Raw genomic sequence first — 24,993 nt, forward strand, 5'->3', positions numbered from 1 at the left:
TTATGACTAATCCATGATATATCTCTTATGATAACTATCTTATGTCTTGGATATATTTGCACCTTGCATGTTGTCTAACCCATGTAGGTGCTTGGTTGAATCTAATTCCATGAGATTGTGACTCACTCACATCTTGAGCAATCTCTACAAGACCAAGACTCTACACAATAGTGGTTGAAGACAAGGAAGCACAAAACCATTCAAACATATCCTTTGACAAATTCTATGTTAAGCCTCATGATTGTCATTTTTGGCTACACAAGTGCTCTTCCTTGCAAGAACTAACCCATGTAGGTAGATGAACTCAAACTCCAAGTGGTGCTCCCAACTCTTGATGTGCTACATCAACCTTGAGCACCCACACAAGTTCAACTACATGAGCAAGAACCACACCACCACCCAAGGTATGTTATTCCATCTTAGAGAAGCTTTACTCCAAGACATGACTCAAAGCAACTCAACAAGATATGAATACATCAAGATGCTTAAACGAAAGATGGTAACCCCATTTTGAGCTTGAACAATGAGTATGACCTATGATCAAGTGTTCCCACTTGACTCCTAAGTCAATATACTCTAACATAGGTGACTATGTCACCGCCCAACTCTAGATGAAGCTCTCTTGTGTTCTTTCTTTGTGTTATTGCATTTGTCTCATGCATGTTTATTTTCTCAAAAACAAAAAAAACTTCATCTAGATCTTTCAGTTTCTTCTCTTTTCTCTTTGTTTTTTGTTCTGCATTTTCTGCACTTAATTCCTTGCAAATCCTTCAGGAAATTCATTGCAAATCTTTGTGAGATCCTACATGTCTAGTGAGCTGAGGTGACAAGTGTTTTTCTCTGTGTAAACTCGGTTTCACCGACTTGCAATTTTCGGTCCAACCGAATCTTTTCGGTACCATCGAAATGTGCCACTCGGTGCCACCGACTTTGCAATCAAAAAAACAAGATTGCCACTTGTTCTACATTTCTTCTGATCCAGCTCCACTCAATGAATCTTGTCCTCTACAAGCATCACAATTTTATCCTCTGCTTTGTGCTGAATCTCAAGGACCAAACCTAGTCGACGGATTCCAGGAGAAACCTTCTTGGAAATTGATGTCAAAGGGGGAGAAAGAGATCACATCAAAGCTCAAGGGGGAGAGAAAGTCTCAAGGATCCCAGATATTATTAAGAAATCTCCAGGGGGAGAGAATACTCAAGGATCCCAAATGCTTGATGTTCAAGAGGAGAGATACCACATGTCCTTTTGGGGGAAAGACATGTTCATATGTACTCATTTGAATTAAGTTCCATTTGTATCTTTCAGCTCTAATTTTCTATTCCCTATCTTCTCCCAATATCCCATGTAAGATTCAGGGGGAGCAAGACACCTAAGGGAAAGAAATCAGTCAAATTCATTGCATATCTTTATTCTTGGGGACATGTTGAATTCAATGTGGTACCTTGTACTCACTCTCTACATGTCATCCCAGTCTTGGTATTCTTGTGGTTTCTTTTGTTTGCTCTGGCTAGTGGATGTACCTGTGTTATCTAACCTTGTTTGTGCAGGTTCATTCCATCCTAAGCCAACTCAAGACCACAAGGTAAGTATATGCATCAAAATCATGAGTATGAGGAGTTCTTGCTTATGTACATACTGTTTGCAAGAAGGACTCATGAGCATGAAGGTATTTTCCTTGATAATCTTTTGCTCTGATGCATATGGCCAAGATGCATGTAACACATTGCCTACTCTGTCATGGTTATGCTCTCACATGCCTCTATATTTCATATTTACATGAGTGCATACATGTAGGGGGAGCCTATGCTTGTTACATGTCCTTCCAAAGTTTTACTTGCTGTTCTTTATATCTTTATCTAAAGCTTTGATGTATGTTGCCATCAATTACCAAAAAGGGGGAGATTGAAAGCACAAGTGCTCCCTAGGTGGTTTTGATAATTGATGACAACATATCTCTTGTTGGACTAACATTTCGATCTAGCATGTTTCAGATAAGTTCAACAATGGAGTGGCATGGACTAAAGGTTGTGGGAACTCCTTCAAGATGCTAAGGACAAAGGATTGGCTAAAGCTTCAAGCTCAAGACTCCTCATTTTACATTTTAGTGATCCAAGATCACATTGAGTCTTTAAGAAAAGCCAATACTATCAAGGAGGGATGAGGTGTTGCTTAACGAGCCTCTTTGCTTCATGTGCTTAGTGATATGCTCCAAAACCCTCAGCTACTTTCCCACTTCCACATATGACCTAAACCCTAAGCCAAACTCGGTCCTACCGATTCTTCCTATCCGGCGCCACCGAGTTTCACTTGTCATAAGCCACTGCCAAACCCTAATCAGTTCGGTCTCATCGATGGGATCTCGGTCTCACCGAGATGGGCTTGCAAACTCTCTGTTACCCATTGCAATATTCTCGGTCCCACCGAGATATGCAATCGGTTCCACCGAGTTTGCTTGGCCAAATCTCAGTATTCACTTATTACCCAAATCGGTCCCACCGAGTTTGAGTAATCGGTCAAACCGAGTTTTGGATTTACCCTAACCCTAGCACATCGGTCCCACCGAGTTGATCCAGTCGGTCCCACCGAAATCTCTAACGATCACTAGGTTTACCTTTTCGGTCCGACCAAGTTTGTTGATTCGGTCCCACCGAGATTGGAAAAGTGTGTGTAATGGTTGGATTTTGTGTGGAGGCTATATATACCCCTCCACCTCCTCTTCATTTGAAGAGAGAGCCATCAGAACGCATACACCATTCCAACTCATATGTTCTGAGAGAGAACCACCTACTCATGTGTTGAGACCAAGATATTCCATTCCTACCATATGAATCTTGATCTCTAGCCTTCCCCAAGTTGCTTTCCACTAAAATCTTATTTCCACAAAATCCAAATCCTATGAGAGAGAGTTGAGTGTTGGGAAGACTATCATTTGAAGCACAAGAGCGAGGAGTTCATTACCTACACACCATTTGTTACTTCTTGGAGAGTGGTGTCTCCTAGATTGGCTAGGTGTCACTTGGGAGCCTCCGACAAGATTGTGGAGTTGAACCAAGGAGTTTGTAAGGGCAAGGAGATCGCCTACTTCGTGAAGATCTACCGCTAGTGAGGCAAGTCCTGTGTGGGCGATGGCCATGGTGGGATAGACAAGGTTGCTTCTTCGTGGACCCTTTGTGGGTGGTTGCTTCTTCGTGGACCCTTCGTGGGTGGAGCCTTGTGTGGACTCGCGCAACCGTTACCCTTTGTGGGTGGAGCCCTCCGTGGACTCTCGCAACCGTTACCCTTTGTGGGTTGAAGTCTCCATCAACGTGGATGTAGGATAGCACCACCTATCCGAACGACGGGAAAAACATCCGTGTCTCCCATTGCGTTTGATTTCTCCAAACCCTTCCCTTTACATTCTTGCAAGTTGCATGCTTTACATTCCGCTGCTCATATACTCTTTGCATGCTTGCTTGATATGTATTGTGTGTGTTGAAATTGTGCCTAAACTCCATTTAAACCAAAAAAGCTTAAAAATTGCAACTTTAGCACTAAGTGTCTAATCACCCCCCCCCCCTCTAGACACATCTACTTCTAGATCCTACAATGACAGGAAATGTCCATCATGAAGCCAAAGCTCTTGATATCATTGAGCTTACAGCCCTGCCCACTCCTGGTGAATACTATGAACCAGGTTGTCAACAACACCAGAATGCTTTGGAGAGCATTTTTCAGAAGCCAGAACCCAACATGAGCCAAATGTTGAGCATGATGAAGCCTTTGCCTCACGACGCTGACTACCCATCTGAATTCTTTGTTGAAGACCTAGAGTATCTGCCTCGCACCATTTACCATATCATCAGAAAAACTCTATGGCCTGTCAAAGGACATTCATCTGCAGCGAAGCTTCAAGGAGCAATGAAGACTTTGGTTCTCTATATCTTCAATGGCATCAGCTTCAATGCTCAAGACTTCTTCATCAGACAATTGGCTGCATCTGGCTCCGACATTTTTGGTTTGAAGTTCTATGCTCCATGGGTAATGCGTCTTATCAAGCTGCACTCTGCCTTCAACTATCAGCCGTCTGTGCACAATCATCTTGTATTCTTGCTAGAGGTTGATCTGTCTGTTGAAGCTATTTACCCAGAGCCTGCTAAGGATCCCATTTATCTCCACAATGCTGATCGTCAAAGCTTCACCCAGCCCATTGAAGGAGTTCAGGCAGTCTCTCGTGCTTATCCCTTGGCTGGTAACACATGTGCCCCTCGTGCTCAAACTGACGCCACTGGAAGCACCATTGCCCAAAGGCCTCGGAAGTGATCTCATGTTCTCAATGACCGAGAGCTTCTCGTCATGCTACATCAGAAACAGGATAAGCATCATGACTGGCTTAAGCGTCAGATGCAAAGCCTCTTGGTGGACGTCAATCGCATTCGCAATCTTGCCACCAAGAATGTCTTTATTACACATGAAACCTGTGGGAGGTCTTGGAAGAGTTTGACATTGCTTAGTGCTGAAGCTGATCTGCAAGACGATGGCTTCACAGAAAGATTCAAGTTTGACTCAACTCCTCCAAGGAATGCTCACTTGCGTCGGACTCCCTCACTTGAAGCCTCTGACTATTCGTCCTCAGCTGCGATGGTGAATGCCAGAGTCATCGATGACCAAGATGATGCCACTTCACCTCCTCCAACTATAGCGTGTGTCGACACTGCACCGAGCTCTTCTGCACCACCTGACCTCAACGACGACCCTGCTGCCTCGCCTGCACCTCATGGGAACGAGAAGAAGCTCTATGTCTTCAAACCTTTTTGGTCATTACTGACAAAAGTGGGAGAAGCATACGAGTTGATAGTCTTCAAGCGGGTCCATATGGGTGGTCACTTTACTTTTTGCTACTTTTGCCAACTGCTTACAACTCTCGCTTTTTGATACATTTGGTTCTTTGAGTTGTAACACTTAAACTCGATGGTCGTCTGCTACTTATTTGCTATTCTGTGATGCAATGATAAATTCCGCATGTGCCATGATAACTTCCGCACTTAGGTCATTTTGCAGACGTCCATTTTTCATTATGCATGTCATTATCTTCATAATATCAAATCATGCATGATGAATTGTCATCATAAGTTGAAGAGGATCTCCACAAGTACAACCTGCCATGTGCATTTGCATTCCAAAAGCAAATTACTTATATGCACATCTTCAGGGGGAGCCTTTGCCACTTATGAAGACAATGCCCTATCCTTTACAATTTCACATATTTTATTCCCCGTTGAAAAACCTCAATCAGTTTGTCATCAATCACCAAAAAGGGGGAGATTGTAAGTGCATCTAGTGCCACCCCTAGTTGGTTTTGGAGTATTGACGACAAACCTGGTTGAGGGACTAATGTGTTTGTGAGAATTGCAGGATAACACAGGTAGAAGTCCCTCATTGATTCGGTTTTCCTACCAGAGATGACCCCTAAAAATGTATGAAGACATTGAAGTCAAAGGTGGTATGTGAAGACATTCACATTGAAGACTATGACAAGAGAAGACATTGCGTGAAGACTATGGAAGCGAAGACTTAGCTGTTTCGTCATTCTTTTTCTTCTTTGTTGAGTCATAGGAACCACCATACTGTTAAGTGGGGTCCAAGTGAACCAGTTAGAATGACTGAAGTGATGCTTAACCAAAATCCTATGTCTTCGAGCGAAGACAATGAGAGCAAATCTTATCCAGAGCTGGATAAGTCAGCTTTGCTTGTAGCTCAAGTAAAGTTGTCGTGTGTGTTTGAAATCTGACCGTTGGAACACGTGTCAGTTCCTTACCCAGGTCATTTCGGACAAATCAGGTCGGATTGCCTAGTGGCTATAAATAGCCCACCCCCTACACCATAAATTGGTTGGCTGCTCAGAGTTAGTGTACGGCTTTTGTCGTTTGAGAGCAACCCACCTCGAAGCCTTTGAGAGAGAATTCCTTGCGAGGACACATCCCTAAACACCCAGAGCCAAAGAGTGTTAGGCATCACTGAAGTCTTCCTGTCTGTGTGATCTGAAGACTTATTACACTTGAGGACTATAAATCCTCCAGCCAGTTAGGCGTCGCGTTCTGAGCATCCAAGAGTCATTGTGGATCGCCGGTGAACGAAGTCTGTGAAGGTTTGGAAGTCTACCTTGAAGACTTACCAGAGTGATTGGGCAAGGACAGGGTGTCCTTAGCTCAAGGGGAATAAGGTGAAGACACGGTCTTCCGAGTTGAATCTCAGCCTCCCTAACCAGACGTACAGTTGTCGCAACAACTGGAACTGGTCCAACAAATCATTGTCTTCAATGAGCCACTGGTTCTATCCTTCCCATCTCTTTATTTGCAGATTGGTCCTTGTGAAGTCATTGCCTGTTTGCACTATCTATTTGTCTTCACTGTGTGACTGCTTGTTCTGATTGGCTTCATACTATCTTCCATCCTGATCTATACTGCCTAGCTGCTATTAGTCTTTGTGCTTTCATTTCATTGAATACTTGACTATGGCTTGCTTAGTGTAGTCTACCTTCCGTTGCATGGTTATAGGTTTATCTCTATCGTTTGTCTTTGAAACTTCCATGTTTTGAAGACTTTCATAAAAATCGCCTATTCACCCCCCCCCCCTCTAGTCGATCACTAGCACTTTCAAGTGCACATGACATACGAAGCGTCCTCGAGTCAGCATAGCCAAGGACTCTTTAAGACACAACGAGACCACTGTAAAACCAACCGTGGATAGGCGAACCACTAGACGTCGAACCCCAATCTCATATCATGCATCTGTCAGAAAGATATCCTAAGAGCTACTTGAAATCCCAACTATGAAAACTCCTGAAACTTTCTGGTTATGCAATCAGGTGTTGGGGATACAGGGGAAGCATAATATCTCACCCAAAACTAGCAAATCCTACATCCAGCTGTATCCATCCTTCAACACATAACCAAGAAACCTTCGGAAATCATTTACCTGAACCTTCGAAAAGCATCTGTTATACGAGTTATGGCAATACTCCCGAACTCCCGCCGCAGTACTGGGTGGCGTCGAGGTTACCTCACCTACAACTACATAAAAGAGATTTTTGATGTCGGCGAACTCAGGTATTCCAGAACTACAACGATAAAATTGTGACGACAACACCTCGGAGCTCAACTCCCCGGGACACTGCTACAACCCCTAAATGTCAGGAGGCACCAAGAACAATGTTCTCGTCACAAAACGGTCGGAACGATTCCCAGATACCCGCGTGATCCTAAAAAAATCGTGAAAGTTGAGAAGAGAAGAGTCAAAACTCTACGTCAGGAGACTTCACCAGAGCGATGAATGGACTGAGGGTAAAAAGAATCCTACTCTCCGATATATATAATCCTAAAAGACTCAAAACATTTTTCTGGACTCAACAACACCAGCGATTCGATCAAGCAGGGGGCTCCTAAGTCGGGGAAGGCTCTGAATACCAACTTGTAACACCCATGATGCGGCTATATCTCCCACGTGTCGGAGCACGACTTATAGGCATTACCGCATAGTAGGCATGTCGCAAGAGGGGTAATCTTTACACGTCCCATGTACTGAATAAGAGAGGGATAAAGAGTTGGCTTACAATCGCCACTTCACACAATACATAAATATAGCATTACACCATCCAGAATACAATCAAGGTCCGACTACGGAACCAAATAAAGAAAGACAACCCCTAATTCTAGATCCCTGATCGCCCCGACCGGGCTCCACTACTGATCAACTGGGAACGAAACAACACAACGAACATGATCTTCATCGAGCTACCACTTGAGCTTAGTTGCGTCATCTGCACGGGCATCATCGACACCTGCAACTGTTTGGAAGTATTTGTGAGTCACGAGGACTCAGTAATCTCACACCCTCGCGATCAAGACTATTTAAGCTTATGGGTAGGAAAAGGTAGTGAGGTGGAGCTGCAGCAAGCACTAGCATATATGGTGGCTAACTTACGCAAATGAGAGCGAGAAGAGAAGCAAAGCTCGGTCGAGAAGCTATAATGATCAAGAAGTGATCCTGAAACTACTTACGTTCAAGCATAACACGAGACCGTGTTCTCTTCCCGGGCTCCGCCGAAAAGAGACCATCACGGCTACACACGCGGTTGATGCATTTTAATTAAGTTAAGTGTCAAGTTTTCTACAACCGGATATTAACAAATTCCCATCTGCCCATAACCGCGGGCACGGCTTTCAAAAGTTCAAAACCCTGCAGGGGTGTCCCAACTTAGCCCATCACAGGCTCTCACGGTCAACGAAGGATATTCCTTCTCCTAGGAAGACCCGATCAGACTCGGAATCCCGGTTACAAGACATTTCGACAATGGTAGAACAAGACCAGCAAGACCACTCGCTGTGCCGAGAAATCCCGATAGGAGCTGCACATATCTCGTTCTCAGGGCACACCGGATAAGCTAAGTGTATGTGATAGCCTAGCTTATTAGGGATGATAGACTACTCATATCAATAAGGAATTCCTTCTTTTCCGGGAGCCCATTCGGACAGAACTCCAAAGTTAAGCATGCTCAGTTTGGAGTAGTTTCAGGATGGGTGACCGACCGGGAAGTTGCTCCTGTGTGCGCACGAGTGAGGACAAAGTGCGCAGAAAAGACTAGTATTGATTTGTGGGGCCAGTCTAGATCCCGCCAGGAGTAACAACCACCGGCGGGTGTGTCCGAGGCGTTACAAGTTGGTATCAGAGCCGACCCTCGCGGTTACATGGATGTTTGCGGACAAGTGCGCGGTCATGTTGTGCATGACGTTTGTGACCCATCATGGCACACGGCATGGCGCATGTGCCGGACTAGAAGCACAGACGTATGTGCCAAGAGGGAACGTTCCTGTGGCCCGATGAGGACGTCGGTTCCTCTAAGTGGGGGTGTATGTGATAGCCTGGCTTATTAGGGATGATAGACTACTCATATCAATAAAGAATTCCTTCTTTTCCGGGAGCCCATTTGGACAGAACTCCAAAGTTAAGTGTGCTTAGCTTGGAGTAGTTTCAGGATGGGTGACCGATCGGGAAGTTGCTCCCGGGTGCGCACTAGTGAGGACAAAGTGCGCAGAAAAGACTAGTATTGATCTGTGGGGCCAGTCTAGATCCCGCCAGGAGTAACGACCACTGGCGGGTGTGTCCGGGGCGTTACAATATACTCTTATACCCTAAATCGATCGCAAAGAGCCACAAAACCACTTTTCCACCGCCGCAACCTTCTATACCCGTGAGATCCCGTCTTGGGGCCTTTTTCGGTGATCTGCCGGAGCGGGAATCGACCACGGAGGGCATCTACATCAACACCGTAGCCTCTCTGATGAAGAGTGAGTAGTTTACCACAGACCTTCGGGTCCATAGTTATTACCTAGATGGCTTCTTGTCTCTCTTTGATTCTCAATGCAAAGTTCTCCTTGATGTTCTTAGAGATCTATTCGATGTAACACTCTTTTGCGGTGTGTTTGTAGAGATCTGATGAATTGTGGGTTTATGAAAAAGATTATCTATGAATATTATTTGGTTCTTCTCTGAATTCTTATATGCATGATTTTATATCTTTGCAAGTCTCTTTGAATTATCGGTTTAGTTTGGACTACTAGATTGATCTTTCTTGCAATGGGAGAAGTGCTTAGCCTTGGGTTCAATCTTGCAGTGTCCTTTCCCCGTGACAGTAGGGGCAGCAAGGCACATATTGTATTATTTCCATCGAGGATAAAAAGATGGGGTTTATATCATATTGTTTGAGTTTATCCCTCTACATCATGTTATCTTGCTTAGTGTGTTACTCTGTTCTTATGAACTTAATACTCTAGATGCATGCTGGATAGCGGTCGATGTATGGAGTAATAGTAGTAGATGAAGAATCGTTTCGATCTACTTGACGCGGACGTGATACCTTGTGACGCCCCAAGACCGGAGCTTCAAACGCCTTCCATGTTTTCCGGGTTTCGTCGTGTGAGTTGTTGGTTTGTTGCATTCATCATTGCATCAATCGCATTGCATCATGTCATCATGTCTTTTAATTTTGTAAAACTCAACTAAATAAAATGCATAGATCTTTGATCTATTTAAATCGAGGGAAGGGTGACTTCTCTTTATAACATATCCTCCCGATAGTAGGGAGCTATATTAAATATTTCTTTAATTTAAAATTCACCATAACACACTTGCAAAAATCCCAATGCCTTTGTTATCACAACTCTTGGCCTCTAACTTTGCCATATATCCTTTCGTCATTTTCCGGAGCTCCACCTAAATTTTCAAAAAAATTGGACACTTCAAAAACCAAGTTCTAGTTCAAACCCATTTGAATTAAATTCAAACGAGTTTGAATTTAAACTTTTGGTCATGCCCAATTCTTTTTTTTTCCTGGTCCCGATCCCCATGGCCACGCTCCCCCGCGCTTGATTCCTCTGCCGGCGACCTCCACTGCATTGCCGCCTCAGCTTCTCCTTACCAAGGAGGCCCTGCGCCCGATCCATGTCCTCTTCCTTCCTCCCTGGCGCCTGCCTTCTCTTCCCACAGCGCCACCACGCCTGCACCCACCGTCGCCCCACCTCCGTTTGGCTCCCTCACCGGATGCTACCACCGCGGCCCTGCCATAGGCACCGCTTCTGTCTTCCCACTGCCCAGCATCACCCCGCGCCTTCCTCCTCGCCTTCAAGCCCCGCGCTCGGTTCCTTCGAGGTCCTGTGCCACCGGACCTCTCCTGCACCTCCGCCACACGCAGGGTCCCCCGTGCCTTTCCCTGTCGTGCTCGCCGGCCAGATCCGGAGGTCTGCCGCCCCATGCTGCCCATTCACTCGTCCCGCTGCCTTCGTCGATCGTCTCTTGGAGGAAGTGACGAGGCAGACGGCAACGCCTATGTTTACCCGTGATCCCCTGCTCGCATGCCTTCCTCCTGCATCGCGCCCGTCCTCAAGCCCCGCCGTGAGACCCCTGGTTCAAACCACAAGCATCAAAGTTCCACTACGGTCGTCGTGTTTTTTTCTGCCAAGTACAACGACTCTAAGTACCACTACCGTCGCCAAGACCAAAATGGCGCCAAAAGTACCAAGATGAATGGGAACGACTACCGAGGTCCCTCCAAGTTAGACCAAGATTGCCGTGTACAACTACCGTCGACTTGGATTACGCCAAGTACACTGTCGGCCTTGGTTTCGCCAAGACCACCTCGAGTACGACTACACGACCGGAACACAAGTTCCTTGTACCACTATCGTCACAAGAACTGAGTACGGCATGTCCGAAAACCCCAAGTACCATGACGCCCGAAGACTTCGGATTCGTGAAGTTCATCCTCGAAAACGAGTATGACTACATGTTGTTGGGCCGAGTACCACCGATGACCCTGAACGTCTACGAAAACGCGTACCACTACCGCCGCCCGAACGTCTACAGAACATGTACGGTCGACCCTCGAAGACTCGTGGATGTCAAGGTCCTTGTTGTGACCCTGAACACCTACAGAGTGTGGACATCTACGAAGCGAGAACGACTACTTCCACTACCGCCGTCGCGAGAATGCCTACTTCCCTCTACGAACTTGATCCGTTCTGATAATGCACGCTTCGAAAGGTATAACCATCGAGACGACCATCCGTGGACCGAATGCATGTGTGTTGAATGAGATGAACCTCGCGTTTGCATCGTGTCTGAAATTGCCGCTTGCATGTTCCTCCTCGTTGCCATGCCATCCACCGTGGGAACCCGGCAACCGGGATCACCCCATCATCTTGCACCAGACACTCACACCCACTTCCTTTTGCACCGGTATCCCTGTGAGCTAACAGATCATCAGAATGTTGTCGTGGCATCATTTTCGGATTCGTTGTCGTGGCACCCCTTTCATTTCCGCCACGATGACAAATGCCTCATATCTTATCATGTCAGCATTTTCATAAATACTGCATAAAACTTGCACATGTCATCCGCATCATGATAACAACATTTAAAATGGTTTAAATTGTTGGTTGCATTAATTGCTAAATGCATATGGTGATTTACTGGAATTGTTGTTTGATGTTTCCGGGCTCATTTAAAATTCCTAGTTGTGTATTTTACTCATGCTTCATCTCTTGCCATGTTTAACAACATTTAATATTGTTGGGTACATAACCGAGAGAGAACTAAATAAGTCATTGGGTGTTCCGTCAATATGCAACTCGTTGCATATTGAGCTCCACTTAATTTGTAGTATTGTTTGTGCACTTTGCCATGCCATGCATCTTTAAACCGGACATGCATCATACTTGGTTGTGCATCATGCCATGTTTATGTGATGGTTGTTTACTATGTTGTTTGCTTCTTTCCGGTGTTGCTTCTTCGGGTTAGTTCTGATAACGTCGCGTTTGTGAGGATCCGTTCGACTACGTCCGGTTGTCTACTTCTTGGACTCGTTCTTCTTCCTTGCGGGATCTCAGGCAAGATGACCATACCCTCGAAATCACTTCTATCTTTGCTTGCTAGTTGTTTGCTCTTTTGCTATGCCGTGATACCTACCACTTGCTACATCATCCCTCCCATATTGCCATGTCAAGCCTCTAACCCACCTTTCCTAGCAAACCGTTGTTTGGCTATGTTACCGCTTTTGCTCAGCCCCTCTTATAGCGTTGCTAGTTGCAGGTGAACATGAAGTTTGTTCCATGTTGGAACATGGATATGTTGGGATATCACAATATCTCTTATTTTAATTGATGCATCTATATACTTGATAAAGGGTGAAAGGCTTGGCCTTATGCCTGGTGTTTTGTTCCACTCTTGCCGCCCTAGTTTCCGCCATACCGGTGTTATGTTCCTTGATTTTGTGTTCCTTACGCGGTTGGGTGTTATGGGAACCCCTTGACAGTTCGCTTTGAATAAAACTCCTCCAGCAAGGCCCAACCATGGTTTTACATTTGCCTCACCTAGCCTTTTTTCCCTTGGGTTTCTGGAGCCCGAGGGTCATCTTTATTTTAACCCCCCGGGCCAGTGCTTCTCTAAGTGTTGGTCCAACCTCAGCGATGTCCGGCGCCCCCTGGGCAACCAGGGTCTATGCCAACCCGACGTCTTGCTCATCTGGTGTGCCCTGAGAACGAGATATGTGTAGCTCCTATCGGGATTTGTCGGCACATCCGGGCGGCTTTGCTGGTCTTGTTTTACCATTGTCAAAATGTCTTGTAACCGGGATTCCGAGTCTGATCGGGTCTTCCTAGGAGAAGGAATATCCTTCATTGACCGTGAGAGCTTGTGATGGGCTAAGTTGGGACACCCCTGTAGGGTTTTGAACTTTTGAAAGCCGTGCCCGCGGTTATGGGCAGATGGGAATTTGTTAATATCCGGTTGTAGAAAACTTGACACTTAACTTATTTAAAATGCATCAACCGCGTGTGTAGCCGTGATGGTCTCTTTCCGGCGGAGTCCGAGAAGTGAACACGGTTCTTGTGTTATGCTTGAGCGTAAGTAGTTTCAGGATCACTTCTTGATCACTTCTAGTTCACGACCGCTGCGTTGCTTCTCTTCTCGCTCTTATTTGCGTAAGTTAGCCACCATATATGCTTAGTGCTTGCTGCAGCTCCACCTCATTACCCTTTCCTACCCATAAACTTAAATAGTCTTGATCTCGCGGGTGTGAGATTGTTGAGTCCTCGTGACTCATAGATACTTCCAAACAGTTGCAGGTGCTGATGATTCCAGTGCAGGTGACGCAACCGAGCTCAAGTGGGAGCTCGATGAAGATCGTGTCCGTTGTGTTGTTTCATTTCCAGTTGATTAGTAGTGGAGCCCAGTCGGGACGATCGGGGATCTAGCATTTGGCGTTTTCTTCTTTTATTCTAGTTCCGTAGTCGGACCTTGATTGTATTCTGGATGATGTATGTTTAACTTGTATTTGTGTGAAGTGGCGATTGTAAGCCAACTCTTTATCCCTTTCTTATTCAGTACATGGGATGTGTAAAGATTACCCCTCTTGCGACATGCCTACCATGCGGCTATGCCTCTAAGTCGTGCCCCGACACGTGGGAGATATAGCCGCATTGTGGGTGTTACATGCATGTATTCATGATCATTGCCTAGATATTCTCATAACTATGCGCTTTTATATCAATTGCTCGGCAGTAATTTGTTCACCCACCGTAATACATGCTATCTTGAGAGAAGCCACTAGTGGAACCTATGGCCCCCGGGTCTCTTTCTTATTATATTGCATCTCTTTTATTTACATCGCATCTCGTTTACTACTTTGCAGTCTTTACTTTCCAATCTATACAACAAAAATACCAAAAATATTTACTTTACTATCTTTATCAGATCTCACTTTGGCGAGTGACCGTGAAGGGATTGACAACCCCTTTATCGCGTTGGTTGCAAGGTTCTTGATTGTTTGTGCAGGTACTAGGTGACTTGTGCATTGTCTCCTACTGGATTGATACCTTGGTTCTCAAAAACTAAGGGAAGTACTTACGCTACTTTGCTGCATCACCCTTTCTTCTTCAAGGGAAAACCAACGCATGCTCAAGAGGTAGCAGGATCCCATTGAATGGCAAGGGGAGCTCAACAACATCGAACACGATCTTCTCAGTCCTCGAGTTTCTTTCCCCGCCAAATGTTACCGGCAAAGTGATATTTCCCTTTGACTGGCTCTTCCCTTGGTTGATCCCCTGGTACATGCCAATCTTCTTCAGGTCCACATCAAAGATTTGGAGCTTCTTTAGCACATCGGGGGGAATAAAATTCAACCCCGCCCCGTTGTCAACCAACATCTTGTTGACCTTGAGGTTGCAGATTGTTGGCAAAACCAACAATGGCAAACACCCAACCATAGTAGTGCGATCTGGATGATCCTCAATGTTAAAGATAATGGGCATCCCAGGCCACTTAGGTGGTTCTCGAGTGCTTTCTACCAGTTCTGCCACATTAACTTCACGTGCCCACTGCTTGAGCTGGCGGTGAGAGGGGTGCAAGGATGCACCTCCGTCAATGAACATTGCCTCAGTAGCTTTCTGAAATTCGTGCTCACTGGTTTTGTCATCCTCTTCTTCACTATCATATTCATGTTCTTTCTTCTCACAACCCCTGGTGTGCTTCTCTTTCTGTTGATCGAGCTTGCCGTGGTGCCCATTGCGGCCACCTCGGCCTTTCCCGCCAGTACTGTTCTAGCCTTTCTCCTTGTCGCATCTCTCATACTCATCCTTCTACTTCTCCACCAACTGTTCGACTTGCTTGCAATCCTGGAGATCGTGACCCTTGGTCCTATGGATCTTGTAGTATGGCCCGTTGGATTTGCTTGTTTTCTCAGTAGCCACTGCTGTCCGGCAGTCGACGCTAGTAGCAGCCTCCTTGTCGGGTGCCTCAGTCTTTGCTTTCTTGCTGGTGCTAAGATCACCAGAACTCTCCACGGCCATCACTGTATTTTCCTTACGATTCTTGTTGCGCTTTCCGTTCTTCTTCCTAGGGTGGCAGTGTCGTCATCGTCTTCCGAATCGACTTCGACACCAACCTCTTCCCCTGATAGTCGTCTCCCTTCTTCAGCTTAAGCGCACTTGTCCACCAACGTGTCAAGCTCTCTGGCGGTTTTGGTCAACCGAACACTTCATCTTGGCTGCATCCTGCGGTTGCGCACATTCGTGTGGAATGCAGCAATCACAGTTGTCGGGTGTATCTTCGGGTTGTTGCGGTGTACTCGGCTCAACCTTTGCAAATACTTGTGCCAACTTTATCCTTATTTTTGTAGAAGGGTTTGCATGTCACTGGGTTGTCGCAGCTCTTGATGGCCACCCGTGAAGGCGCCAACGAACACGTTGCACAAGTCTGCCTAAGAGGAAATGGAGTCCTCCGGCAAGTGCATCAGCCAAGACCTCACATTAGGCTTGAGAGCCAACGGCAAGTAGTTGGTGAGCACTTTCTCATCTCTTCCCCCGGAAGCTTGATCGGCGATCATATAGATGCCCAAAAACTCTGTCGGGTTTAGTTTTCCATCATACTTCACTACAAAAAAAGCACTTCCGTGATGATATGTGTTTGTCACAGTAGGTCACGTATTCTGTCATGCATGTACATCCATGATGATTTTATGACAGAATCAAGATAGCCATACATGTGCTGTCCTAGAAGTGTTCCATGACAATACCAAAATTATCATCACGGAAGTGTCCACTTCCATGACGATAAATGGCGCGTCATGGAAGTGCTTTCGTCAAGGGTAACCAACACCATGGCATCCACCGTAATGGCTCACCGTTAAGCTATTGGGTTTCAGTTTGGACTCGATAACCCATTAACAGCCCAGACCAATGGGGATGTTCCACACGTAAAATTCTGATTCGTCGGAGTATCCATGTGTCAGCTCAGCGTTGGTATAGATGTCATTCATCCAATGGAGGAGACGTGCCTATGATATTTTGACACGTGGCAGATTGCAAGTAGCCCATTTAAATAAAAAAAGGCAAGTGCAGCCAAGGGCCATAAGATTTTGTCATACTCTACTGGGCCGGCCCATTAACTGCCTGCCACGGTTTGGGCCAAATTACGGCCCACATAAGATCCGACCCATTAGATGTTTGTCGTGTTTTGGGCCAAATGATAGGCCTCATCATATCTGGCCCGTAAATAGTCTGCTATGTTTTGGGCCAAATGATGGCCCATATCGGATCCGACCCATTAACTACCTGACATATTTTGGGCCAAATTGCGTCCCATATATGATATGGACCGTTAACAGGCACGGTGCTTTTGGCCCCATTGGGGGCCATTTTAACTACGACCTCTTAAAGGCCCATGTAATAGTTTAGCCCGATATTACTTTCAGCCTGTTAATGGCCATTGGTAGATATGGGCCATTAATACAGCTTGAAGCTACGTCGGTATTTCCCCAAAGAGGAAGGGATGATACAGCACAGTGATGGTAGGTATTTCCCTCAGTGATGAAACCAAGGTTATTGAACCAGTAGGAGAACCAAGCAACACTATGTAAACAGCACCTGCGCACAAATAACAAATACTCGCAACCCGACGTGTAAAAGGGGTTGTCAATCCCTTTCGGGTGATGGCGCCAGAAATTGGTAAACTGACGTGAATAAATTGTAGTAGATTGATACATCGAATGCCAAATAAAATAAATAAGAATAAATTGCAGCAAGGTATTTTGGTATTTTTGGTTTAATAGATCTGAAAATAAAAGGCAAATAAAATATATTGCAAAGGCAAATAATATGAGAAAGAGACTCGGGGGCCGTAGGTTTCACTAGTGGCTTCTCTCGAGAAAAATAGCAAATGGTGGGTAAACACATTACTGTTGGGCAATACATAGAACTTCAAATAATCATGATGATATCCAGGCAACGATCATTATATAGGCATCACGTCCAAGATTAGTAGACCGACTCCTGCCTGCATCTACTACTATTACTCCACACATCGACCGCTGTCCAGCATGCATCTAGTGTATTAAGTTGATGGAGAAACGAAGTAATGCAATAAGAAAGATGACATGATGTAGACAATATATATTTATGTAGAAATAGAGCCCATCGTTTTATCCTTAGTAGCAACGACACATACGTGTCGGTTCCCCTTCTATCACTGGGATCAAGCACCGTAAGATCGAACCCACTACAAAGCACCTCTTCCCATTGCAAGATAAATAGATCAAGTTGGCCAAACAAAACCCAAATATCAAAGAAGAAATACGAGGCTATAAGCAATCATGCATATAAGAGATCAAAGAAGATTCAAATAACTTTCATGGATAAAAAGATAGATCTGATGATAAAATCAAAGTTCATCGGATCCCAACAAACACACAACAAAAGAGTTACATCATATGGATCTCCAAGAGGCCAGTGTATTGAGAATCAAATGAGAGAGAGGAAGCCATCTATCTACTAACTACGGACCCGAAGGTCTACAAAGAACTACTCATGCATCATCGGGGAGGCACCAATGGAAGTGGTGAACCTCTCCGTGATGGTGTCTAGATTGGATCTGGTGGTTCTGGACTCTGCGGCAGTTGGAATTGATTTTGGTCGACTCCCCTAGGGTTTCTGGAATATTGGGGTATTTATAGAGCAAAGAGGCGGTCCGGGGGGCACCCGAGGTGGGCACAACCCACCAGGGCGCGCCTGGGCCCCCAGGCGTGCCCTGGTGGGTTGTGCTCCCCTCAGAGCACCCCCAGGCGCTTCTCCGGCCCATTGGGTGTCTTCTGGTCCAAAAATCCACAAAAAGTTCCGCTACATTTGGACTCCGTTTGATATTGATTACCTGCGATGTAAAAACATGCAAAAACAGCAACTGCACTTGGCACTATGTCAATATGTTAGTACCAAAAAATGATATAAAATGACTATAAAATGATTATAAAACATCCAAGAATGATAATATAACAACATGGAACAATCAAAAATTATAGATACGTTGGAGACGTATCAGCATCCCCAAGCTTACTTCCTGCTCGTTCTCGAGTAGGTAAATGATAAAAACAAAATTTTTGATGTGGAATACTACCTAACATGTCATACTGTATTCTTTTCTATATAGCATGGACATGTGGACTTTTATATTGTTTAAAGCAATAGTCTAGTTTTGACATGATAACTTAAATACTCAAGAATATCAACAACCAACCAAGTATTTCAAAATATCACCGCTAAAATAAGCTATCCCTAGCCCATCATGCTCAATCATTGATCCATTCATGAAACACACTCGCATATTAACTACACCCAATGCTCAAGTACGATCATAGTGCCCCCTAGTTGGTGCTTTATAAGAGAAGATGGAGACTCAAATTCAAAAATAAAAATTGCATAAAGTAAAAGAAAGGCCCTTCGCAGAGGGAAGTAGGGATTTGTAGAGGTGCCAGAGCTCAAAGCGAAAATTGAGAGATAAAAACAACTTAGAGTTCCCAACACTTTCCATGCTAGATATATCATAGGTGGTTCCCAAACAGAAATTAAAGTTTATTCCTTTTTCCACCATACTTTCACTTTCCATGGCTAACCGTATCCACGGGTGCCTTCCATACCAACACTTTCCAAGGAATTTATTATTTGATAACATAAAGTAAATTCATTTTTCATTTCGGGACTGGGCATCCCTAATACCTTTGCCTTACTCTCGTGCAATGAAAAGTGAATAAACACTCATCATGAGAATAACACATCTAGCATGGAAAATATTAGTCACCCCTCACCGCCTCACGAGCGGTATGAGCACACAAAAGAGAAATTTATTTTGAATATTAGAGATGGCACATACATATTTGCTTAGAACGACAAAAGAATACCGCATATAGGTAGGTATAGTGGACTCATGTGGCAAAACTAGTTTAAAGGGTTTTGGCTGCACAAGTAGTGATCATACTTGGTGCAAAATGAAGGCTAGCAAAAGATTGAGAAGCGACCAACCAAGAAACGAATAATCTCATAAGCAAGCATTGAGCATAATTAACACCGAATAATTCACCACAAGTAGGATATAATTTGATTACATAATTATTGACTTTCATGCTTGCATAGGGAATCACAAACCTTAACACCAATATTCTTACTAAAGCATAATTACTCATCAACATGACTCACATATCACATCATCATATCTCAAAACTATTACTAAGAATCAAGCTTATTTTGTCCAATGATCTTCATAAAATGATTATAAAACATCCAAGAATGATAATATAACAGCATTGAACAATCAAAAATTATAGATACATTGGAGACGTATCAGCCGTTGTTGGCCCGTTTCACTTTCGGCCATTTAACGATCGGTGTTGCATGTGGGCCTATTTCTGGGGTGAAGTGACTTTTGGCCTCTTAAATGCCCGCAGTATTTGTAGATACATTTTAGCCCAACCTGACTACTGGCCCAGTAAAGGACCGTGAGATAACTGGGCCTAATGATGGCTCGCTTTGCAACCAGCCTGCTTATGATCCATAATGTTATTGGGCCAGCTGTGGCCGACACATATTTTGGCCTGTTAACGGCACGTTTTGTGGCTGGGCCAACCATGGGCCTCCGACACTGTTCAGGCCCAATCTACTTTTCAGACTGTTTAAAGCCCATTCTATTTTCTGGCCCAATTTAGGCAACTGGTTTACTCCGCCTGTTAAAGGCCCGAAACTAATAGTTGGTGAGTTTACATCTAGGCCTACTATTGGCTGGACATGATTGCAAGCCCAGTTTTCATTCCATTCATAGTGATTGGTGGGCCAGCCAGTTTTAGTATCATAATTTGTTTATATAATAAATCGAATGTTTAGGCCCATTGCGCTCTGTCAAAGCTTATGGCCTTTTCAGGGAGCAACGACAACATATACTTACTTGCGAAGCCTTTTATCCCAAACAAGTTGGGGTAGGCTAGATATGAAACCCTTTCACGAGGACTTCCCAGGAGGTCACCCATCCTAGTACTACTCTCGCCCAAATGGGTTTCATACCCAAAAAGACTGGCTAGTTTTTACGTTGGCTCGCCAAGCCTATCACAACCCTTAGATATGAAACCCTTTCACGAGGACTTCCTAGGAGGTCACCCATCCTAGTACTATTCTCGCTCAAATGGGTTTCATACCTATGGGACTGGCTAGTTTTTACGTTGGCTTGCCAAGCCTATCACAACCCTCCTCCTTTACCCGGGCTTGGGACCGGCTATGCCTAGAAGACATAGGCGGAGTTGGAGCAACGACAACATATACAGAAATTAAATTACCGCATCATGACGAAGAATATACCTAGACTATACAACAAAGAAATTACTACATATTACTTGCACTTGGCATAAAAGTTCCCCGCCAGCGATAATAAAGCGCAACCAGGCAGCAGATTACATACACTAGGCATCAAAGGTCGCCACTAGTGCAAATAAACACGCCGCCTAAAATAATATACAGAACCAACAGTGCTTCAACACAGTTCTAGAAAGGTTAGCCCTGCCTGGGAGCTGCAGCGGAAGCAGCTGAGCAAGCTGATGACTGCACTTGTTTGATGCTTATATCCAACTCTAGCTACATAGCATCAACGGCAGTTCTTGAAGTCAGTGATATCACCCTGAAAAAGAAAAAAGCAGACAGATAACATGCTGCACATATAAGCAACAGTGTTGTCGATTCATCCCATTTCTTAGTGGAAAATAAAGAGACCTGGATTAAAATAGAATAATAATTGTTCACAGTTAAGACATGGCAGGAAATGGCATTGTGCAGGAGTGGCCAGTTTCACCACACCACTGGATTACAGATGAAGAACACAAGCATACATGAAGTGCTAAAGAATGTATAAGCATCAATGGTGAGTGTACTGTCAATTTATCCCATTTCAGATTGGTAAATAAAGAGATACGATTTAAATAACATGAACATAATATGCATTGTTCATAGTTAAGACATAGCAGGATATGACATTGTCCTGGAGTTGGTAGTTTGACCACACCACTGTATTACAGATCAACAACATAAGCATACATGTAGTGCTAAGGAAGATCAATTGCTACGTTTAGTTTAATTTACATGGTATGAATAAGGAAGTGGGTTGTACAACTAAAAACTAAAATTGAGAAGGAGAAACGTATGTCTATGAACTTCTTCATAATAAACTTTAAACATGCAATTTGATGCAAAAGAAAATAAGCAGCAATTACAGTCATTGCTATCCAAATATACACAACAAAGTTAGAAGGCTCGAGAAGGACAAACTTACATTAGTAATGAAGACTGGGTCTATAAACCCTTTTCCATGTTGATGGGGGGCCAATTCAAGAAGTTTACCAAACAATCTTCTTCATAAGCATTGCCTTTATTCTACATTTTGTTAAGAGTAAATATAGAAGTGATAATATAGGAACAAATGGAGATTATTTAAGTTAAGATGTAGAGTGATTCTACATAAGCAACTAGCTATAAATGTAGGTATAGCATACAGCCAAAAGGTACTGAAAAGAGTAATGTAGAGCTAAACATCTTCAGTGGCATTGGTTTTATTCAACATTTTGGTAAGAGTAAACATAGATCTGATGTGTACAAAATGGATACTAAGGGAAAATAAGCTGCAAAGTGATAACAACTAGCTGACGGTATAAGTACAGTGATAAAGGACAACAGATACTTACAAGAACAATGTAGAGCTAAACTTCTTCATAAGCATTGGGTTTATTCTACACTAATGTAAGCATTAATATAGATCTGATAATTAGGAGATAACAGTGGATATGCAGGTTATCATGCACACGGATGTCACATAATCAACCAGGTATGAATGTAAGTACAGTGATACAAGACAATAGGTACTAACAAGAGCAAAGCAGCGAGCAACATAGTTGTGATATCCTAGGTTTTGTGGCACAGGTTCTATCGCCAATATAAGTGGGGTGTTGTCTGATTTCTGCTGTACCACCACCTTTTTCAAGGACTTTGCTACTACACCTTCAGGTTCTACAACCACTCTCTTCCTTTTGGATGTCTAATACACAAGAACAACATTTGAATGGAAAAACATGGTATGATGACAAATGGAATGTGTATTGATAATGGGTGGGCATGGCAACTTCACATATATGATGAGTAAACTAAGCAGATGACGGTGCAAAGAAGCAGAAGAAACGCAAGACAGCTTACACAAGTTACGTGCAACCAATAAAACCTTGCCAAATTAGAACAGACGCCTTGTAGGGTGAACAGGATAGGCCATCTGCCTTTGACTCCTTGAGCTCAAAATAGTCATTACAATCATATTCTAAACACAAATTTGTAGGTGCGCTGCGTTGGGCTTCATTCCATCCATAATGGAACTCGATGCCTTGATGCCATGTTTGTTAGTCGTTGCATTGTTCTGCGATACTATTTTGATGTGCGCATTCTCATATTCATTGTGATTTTGTTCAATATCTGAGAAACATGACAAAATAAATAGTAGTGAGATTATCTTTGTAATGCAGAGGATATTCTAATATAATATGGGCTCCTTGTAAACCCTTGTGTGCTATCACTGGATTTGGATGAGAGAGCCCTTGTGTGCTGTAATTTGGTGTGTACAATAATATAATCTGGCGGAACTACACAAAAAACAGGCTCCCTGTTGGGAGCTCTAGAAGTAAGGATAGTTGGCAGATGATAGGTTCAAACTATACTGTATTGAAAGTTTATTGCGAAACCATGACAACGAGAGTTCACAAAGAAATAGTATTCCGACATGTCTCTGTATGTGGCGCACATGCATTTCAAAACTCACATAGTAACATTAGCTGACCAATTAAATGTAAGTTTTGGAAATATGAGTGGCATGTAGTTTCGCTTGAAGGATGGAGTGCTGCTATTATGACACAAAGCCACTACGTAGATTGTAGTCTCGATAAAAGGGGGACACCATAAGCATCATAAATAAATAAGGGAAGTGGAACTGGCTGGAAAATATGGGGTTTTATTGCCGCTACTAATCGAGTGCCTATCGATCACCTACAGGCCAGCTCTATTCACCTGAAAGCGCACTACTGTTACTATCAGTCTAATCTCTCAAAGCCTGCACAGCTCTCAGCATTTCCTGGATATTATGGCAGACCAACTTGAATTGCTGAAAGTAACTTGCAGAAGCGGCCAAATAGACCTGTCGACTATAGATGTCCATGCTTACCTTCTTGACGAGGAACATGCTGTACTTATTAAAGAAGAATAGAATAGGAACATGTTAAAGAATACAAGAGGAAGCATATCATGGAGATTCCATTTATTTCTATACAATATTGGTTGCCACCCATGATGAATCAGAGCATCCAAAGAAATGCAATTCCATGATGTCTCTCGCTATGTGGCCACGGGCATTTGGAAACTCAAGTAGGAGCATTAGCTGACCAATTAAATGTATGTCTGTTAACTAATATGAATATCATGTCACATTCGTATTGGAACAACTAAGCTTTGGAATTATGATTGGTTGATTGGTGTGTTATTTAGCTTTAAAGGGTGGATTGCTGCTAGTAGGACACAAAGCACCTACACTAATCATAGTGTAGATATAATGGGAAAACCCTAAGCATCAAGAGTAAAATCAGGAAAGTGGAACTTGCTGGAAAAGATGTGCTAGTATTGTCAGTATGGCTAGAAAGGCTTCGGATACCAGATCTCTACAAATGAAGGTGCAGTACTGTTACTATCAGTCTAACTCTGAAAGGCGACACATATGGCCGAATACAAAGAGTTGAAAGCGTCCATGAAAAGCGACATGAATACCAACGTGAAGAGTTGAAAGCGTCCATGACAAGTGACGAAATAGACCTATACACTGCAAATGTCCCTGCTCTTGTTCACTACAAGGAACATAATGTACAACTATTATACTCCCTCTATTCCTAAATACAAGTCATTGTAGAGATTCCACTATGGATCACATACGGAGAGTGTAGATTCACTCATTTTTCTCATTTTTCTCCGTATGTGGTCCATGGGGGAATCTCTACAAAGACTTATATTTAGGAACGGAGAGAGTACTTATAAAAGAAGAACACAAGAGGAGCATGCTAAAGAAGAGCAAGCAGATTTTGGATAATAAAATGTTAGTTGCCCACACATGATGAACCAAAGCGCATAAAGAATGCAACTCCCTACTGTCCCTTAATATGTGGCGCATGTGCTTTTCGAATGTAAAGTAGGAACATTAGCTGACCAATTAAACATTCTCTGTTTTAGTGCATGTCAGCATCATATCAGATTCGTATTTGAGCGACTAAGTTTGGAATTATGAGTGGCATGTTGTTTAGCTTGATGTCTTAAGGAGCACTGCTTTCACATACGTCTCAAAGCACCTACGATGATGGTACTGAATATATGGGAATCTCTACAGCAAGTCGCCTAACTTCCGTCATTTGGGTCAGTCGACCATTTCAGGTGGTTGGATGAAGATCCTATGTCTCCTAACCCTTATTATTCCTCACCTTTTATTCTTCCCCTACGGACCACCACACGGGCCGCAGGCTGAACCACCGACCCCCACACTCCCCTGAACCTCCCACCACCTCCGGTCTTCCGCCGCCCCCG

This window comes from Triticum dicoccoides, chromosome 4A, assembly GCF_002162155.2.
Source record: "Triticum dicoccoides isolate Atlit2015 ecotype Zavitan chromosome 4A, WEW_v2.0, whole genome shotgun sequence".
In the NCBI taxonomy this organism is placed as follows: domain Eukaryota; kingdom Viridiplantae; phylum Streptophyta; class Magnoliopsida; order Poales; family Poaceae; genus Triticum; species Triticum dicoccoides.